Here is a 6,817-nt window from a genome sequence, read left to right as displayed (position 1 = left end):
TTTTTACCCTATCTGTTGTGAGTATTTTGTTAGATATCCACTGATAAGGGTGTACATGGGTTGGATAAATCCATAAAATCCGGTGAAACTGACCCAAACCGATCCAAAAAAATGGGTTTGAACGGGTAAGTGGGTCAATATGATTTTTGAAAATGAAAAGTTGTTCAAAATAATTGGATTTCGTGTACACCCGGACCCAATTTGACCATTAACTACTAGTTATTTTTGTTTTTTATGTCTCTTAATGAAATAATATATGAACTAATATTTATATTTTCATTATTGAAATTTGGTTGAAGATATTAATGTTGAAGTAAAAACTTCTTTTTGAATTATGAAGGATATATGAACAATGTATTTGATTTCATACCCTAATTTTGTCCGATCATTTTAAAAAAATTCATAAATTCGATTTTAATTTCAGTTTACATCATATGTATAGCATGACATGCATTTTATCATGAATAATACCTAAAATATCAGTCAGAATAAATTATTAAATATACAGATAAGTTGGCTAAATCATTCCTCAAGTACGTGCAAAATCAGTGGGTAAAAAGTTTCGAAATCAAGCTTGCAGACGTCAGTATTATTAATCTACGGTTTGCATAATTTAACCTAATGTGCTCATTATAGTTTTCAACGACTTTTTCAGTTGTATTTTGATTCGCCTGAGCCTTTTAACCGGTCAAACTTTATTTTAAAATTAAAAGAAACGCTGTATTTTTTCAATAAGTATATTTCGTGCTGATCATTTTAGTGCATCCGATTTAATTTTTCGAGCAAATTTTCGCCCGACATTTATTCATTTTCAGTCATTTTATTTTTATTCTTTTGGCAAAGTATTCAAATAAAATAAATAGAATTTTCCATGTCCTTATTTTATTTTTATCATACTCATTTTAGATGTTGAGAATTTTATTTGATTCAATTGATTTAAATTGTTTTAAATCGATTAAATCATCTAAAAAATGGCATTATATGCATTTTAATTTATTTAATAATGTGTGCTTCGTGGTGTGATTCTTTGAATTAACCATGGTCGTTAGATCGGGATTAATCAATGGCCGATACTGGCAATCCACACTCATTTCTATTATCCAATCAAAAAATAAGATTTAAATAATTAATTAATTAAAAATCGGGAAAATTAGAGAATATCTCTCCCTCCCATCTCCTAATAGTTGGCGCTTACTAATTGGGATAAGAAAAAGACAAAAATAATCTCATCCTCTCTCTCTTCCAACGGGTCTTTGAGGAAAGAAAAAAGATCTCCCTCCAATAAGGAGGAGTCAACACAATAAAAGAGGGACAACTCATGGGATACAAAAGAGAAGAAGGAGAGAATCTCCAGTCTCTCTGAACGGTACACAAAAAAGAAAAGAAAAAAAGAAAATAGAAAAGGAAACGAAAAAAGACCAAGAGGAATTGAAATTGAAGGGTTTTTCTCTTTTCAGGGGAAAAAAACCTCTTCTTCTCCAAAAAGATGACCCACCCATAAATCCCAGATTTCGTCTTCTTCTCCACTATCTCCATCGTCTCCCCTTACCATTCAAACCTTCGGCGACGTCCAAAACGCCGCCTCACCTTCTGTCAAACAACCAACAAAATCTTTTTTTCTCCTAAACGTCACACCAACAAAACCGACGTCACCAAAACAAAACAACGCCTCCAATCGCCGTCGCGGTAACTTCTTCCGTCGTGATTCACCCTCCACCGTGAAAACACCACGTACCCATTATCACCACAAATCCCTCAACCACAACCCCCAAACCATCCGCGGGGGAACCCTTCTCTGTTTTCATCTCTTCGCCTCTGAAATTCTGGTATCAGATATGAGATGTCGAAGGTAATGTCACGATACTAATATCTGAATAATACAAATAGGATAAAGATAAATAATAGTAATGCAAGAGACACAAGCAATTGTTAACCCAGTTCGGTGCAACTCACCTACGTCTGAGGGCTACCAAGCCAGGAAGGAAATCCACTAAAATAGAATCAGTTCAAAGACTCTCAGTAAACTACACAAGTTACAGTCTTTTTCACCTAATCTCTATCCGTGTGACTTCTACCTAAGAACTCTTAGATATGAGATCTCATCTCACTCCCCCTCAATCACACCAGTGATATAAACAAGAATTACAATCAAAAGAAGACACTCTTCAAAAACACACACTTGATCTTACTTAACAACTTCAATCAAGTAGACACACACTCATGCTTAAAAGCTTTGAGTGACAAATTACAACTCAAAAATCAGACCAATTCAATCATTTATGGATGAATTGAATGGCTTACAAGTCACACGACCACACAAGACTTAAACCCTTATTCTCTCTGAATATTTCGCTCTGTATTTCTTGTGTATCAAATCAGGTTTTCCATGTCCTTTTTATATAAGCATTTGGCTGGGCTTGGACATCATAAAACCCTAAAACTATTTTCCTTTTAAATCTTCTCATGACCGTTGGTTAGATCTCTTTGGAAAATAAGTTAAATCACGTTATAATCATTGATTGATTGCGTTTGCAATTAACTCATCAATCAAACATAGATTGCCATTAAAAGCGCAATCACATAACACATAACATTCATATTGAATGTTCTGTGTACAGATGTCATGACATCGGGTCTGACATCCTGGAACAATCCTGCATAATTCCATTTTAAATATCCAGCAGGTACATAATATCAGATGTCAAGACATAGGGTATGACATCCTGAAACAATCCTGCATAATTATATTTTAAACCTCCAGCAGGTACAAGATATCTTATGTTAAGACATCACATGTAATATCTTGTGAACACTCTTTGTTTTACCAAAATTGTTGCCAACACTTAGAACCAACAAACTCCCCCTTTGGTAAATTTTGGCTAAAACATATATCAATCCATTTTGTTCACAAGAAAAAAACACATCAGCAGTTAAACAGCATAACAACAATTTAAGCAGCAGCAGAAGCAAATACAATTACTAGCTATAGCTACTAGTAATACACAAACACATAGGTACTTCTTCTCCCCCTAAGTCTGTACAACACAAACATCTCCTTCAACATAAACAACACCTGTAACATTCAGAGTTACCCTCTAACATCTCCTTCAACATCACCTGTGCAACACAGAACATACACAGAACATCAGACATCTCCTCCAACATCACAGAACAGAACATAATTTTGTCCCACATTAAACATCTCATGTCCCACATCAAACATCTCTTTCAACATTAGTTGTTCATCTGTTTAGCTAGCTATCAGCACTGCAGATCTCCACATCTCCACACACTGCAGTTCTCCACATAATCACTTCTCCCCCTTTTTAGTCAAAATAGACCAAAGGTGACCAATTAGACAAAATAAATGTCAATCAGTCCAATAGAGAATGTCACAAAAGATGTTATAACATATAAAATGTTAAAACACATTGTCCGGAGATACAAAACATAATTATACACAACTACAATAGCTGAGATAATCAGCAATCCAGGGAACTCATAAAGAGCCAAAATATTACATCATGGCATCAGAAAGACTGCAAAAAAAAAACACAGACCATTAAACATCAAAACATCAAAACATCCCAGCTTCCAAAACATCCAAAACAGCATCCAGAACAGCACAGTCTTCATAACAGGGGGGCCATTACAACTTAGTCTGAGGAAGTAGCATCCTCTTCACCTTCAGATTCAGAATTGTCACTAGATTGATCTTGAGAATTGGACCTCTCACTTGAGGTATGGGCATCTGACTCCTTGGCTTCACCAACCTTATCCATCTCTTCCTGCTCCAAGCTACTAATGAGAACTTCTAAAGCCTCTTTCCTAGCCTTGGCAACTCTAATCCCAGTTTCTAGCTCCTTACAAGTTTCCTTCAATTGAGCAATCAAGCCACCTTGAGAGGCTGGCTCCTTCCTTGCAGATGTCATGACAATATCATTGACATGACTTCCCTTAAATAACTTGTAGTGAATGGACAATGGAGGTTTCCTTCTGCTGGGAATATCACTTGTGTTTAGAATATCGGGTTGCTGGCTTAAAATAATTCCACAAATGATAGAGGGAAAGGCAATATGTAGCTTTACTGCATTAGTGGAGGCATGTCTAACAATTTGTTCAAACATGAACCTTCCAAAATCAAAGTTGAGCCTGGTTCCAATAGCATATATAATCCTTCCAAGACCATTGGAGATAGTTGAGATATGGTTTGTTGGCACCCAGTTGGCTGAACCAATCTTATGCAAGATGGCATATTTAACAGTTAATTTTCCAGCTGATAGATGCTTTTTGCTTGGCCATTCCTTGACTTGGCCAGTAGTGATTTTCCTACAGACTTCATTGTCTGTAGCCTCTAACTCCACACCTCCTTCAGTTCCTCTCCCTAGGAACTTATTGATTACAGTTGGGGAGAACCTTACATATCTTCCTCTCACAAACACCTTGCAAAATTCCTTGCTATTTTTGTCAGAAATATCCTATGGGATATTAACCACAAACTCCTTCAATAACCCTTCAAAGCATTGGGATAATATAACCACTATTTTCATTAATCCTGCAGATTTGATCAACTCCATAACTTCCTTCACTTCCACAGCATCTTTCCCTAGCTCCCTTTCAACAACAATTCTCTTTTGTATAACAAACTTCCACTTGGTAGCACCATCTTCCAGATGGAAGGAAATGTTGTCCAAATGCACAGCTGCAACCTTAGCTGGAGACTTTTTAACAGTCTGCCTTTTAGCAGGAGAGATGTCTGGGACATCGTCTTCGATATCATTTTCAGAATTAGAGCTTTCTCTGACCTTCCTCTTCTTGACCTCTACTTTACTCCATGATTTAGAGGGTCATACACCAACAGTTTTCTTCCTAGTTCTGGCTGTCAACATCTCAACCACAGTCTTCCCTTTCCTGGTCTTCAGTTTCTTTGCAACACTTGGTTTCACATGATGAACCAAGGTGTCATCTTCCTCTTCTGAACTCTCTTCCTCCAAATTAATAACCTTCTCAGCAGTTTCATGAGAAACATCTACTGGTTTCTTACTAGGCAAGGTTTTACCTAGAGAGCATAGTCCTTCAGCAGCCATGTCTTTCTCTGATCTAGATGAATCATCATCTTTCTCAGTTTGAGGTTCCACCTCAGGAGAGGGGTCCCTTATAGACAGAGGGGTCGAAACACCCTTGACTGCATGCCCTTCATTTAGAATCCTAGTTACCAGGTTCCTAATGACACGATTTGTATAGTGCATGTCATCCTTAGGAGGAGGGTTATCAGGAATGTTACCTTGATTGTTTCCAGTCGTGGAAGAATGGCCAGGGGCGTCGCCTGAAATTACAGAAAGAGGAGTAACGTCCAACACGTCTTCATCAAAGTCCACTCCTTCAACTTGAGTATATCTTTGTGCTACTAATCTTGCTTTGTTTTTAGTAACAACCCCTTGTTCATCAGATTTATTCTTATACACCCACTTTGTACCTATGACATTTACTCCTTCAGGTCTAGGAACCAGTTCCCATACTTCATTCCTCTTGAATTGACCTAACTCCTCCTGCATGGCATTGATCCAGAACTCATCAGTCAAAGCTTCCTTGACATTCCTAGGTTCAATCTTGGACACAAAGCAGCCATGTGAGATCACTTCCCTTGATCTAGTAGTAACCCCTTTATCTAGATCTCCTATAATGAGATCTTTGGGATGATCCTTCTGAACTCTAATAGAGGGTCCCTTGTTGATTTTGTCATCTTCAGGTTCAGCTTGGGGAGGTTCACTCTCCTTATTTTTGTCTGAGAGGTCAGTTGGGAAATCATTCAGAGGTGTCTCGACATTGTCTGTGACATCAGTCTGTTGGTCATCAACCACAACATTGATAGATTCCATCATTACATGATTTTTGGAATTAAAGGCTCTGTATGCTCTGCTGTTTGTTGAGTAGCCCAGAAATATTCCCTCATCACTTTTGGGATCCATCTTCCTTCTTTGTTCACGATCAGTCAAGATATAACATTTACTACCAAATACATGGAAGTATTTGACTGTAGGTCTTCTTCCTTTCCAGACTTCATATAGGGTTGTAGGAGTCCCTTTCTTCAATGTCACTCTGTTGTGAACATAGCAGGCTGTGTTCATGGCTTCAGCCCAAGAATGGTAGGGAAATTTCTTAGCATGAATAATAGCTCTGGCTGATTCTTGAAGAGTTCTATTTTTTCTTTCCACCATACCATTCTGCTGGGGAGTAATGGGAGATGAGAACTCATGATGAATTCCTTCTGAAAAACAAAATTCATCAAATTTGTTGTTCTCAAATTTCCTTCCCATGATCACTTCTAATTTTGATAACTGAACTTTCCTTTTCTCTTTAAAGTTTTAGACAAATATCCTTGAAGACTTCAAAAACATCAGATTGGGTTTGGTTCGGTTGCCTTTTAGAAATAAAACTGAACCAAGCCAAACCAAATCAATGTGGTTTGGGTTGGTATGGTTCATTTTATTTTTTATAATATTTGTAGATGTTTGATTGGCTGCATTGTATGGTAAAACACTAGCTGGATTCTAATGTCCTGACTGATGTCATGACATGCTGTGGAGATGTTTGTTTGACTGCATTGTATGTTAGAATACCTAGTTGTACTCTGATGTCATGACATTCTGAGTAGTGTACTGCAGGATTAGCTAATACAGGATTCATTGAATGTCAAACTGGATGTTATGACATTCATCCCTGTCAGCAGATACTGAGGAATAGAACAGGTGGTGTTCTACTATAACTCAGTATTTATTATCAGTCTGCTTATCAAGGAAATAACAGACCTGGCATA

Source organism: Lathyrus oleraceus, chromosome 6 (genome assembly GCF_024323335.1).
Source record: "Lathyrus oleraceus cultivar Zhongwan6 chromosome 6, CAAS_Psat_ZW6_1.0, whole genome shotgun sequence".
Lineage (NCBI taxonomy): Eukaryota > Viridiplantae > Streptophyta > Magnoliopsida > Fabales > Fabaceae > Lathyrus > Lathyrus oleraceus.
Note: the sequence above shows the minus strand (reverse complement) of the source record.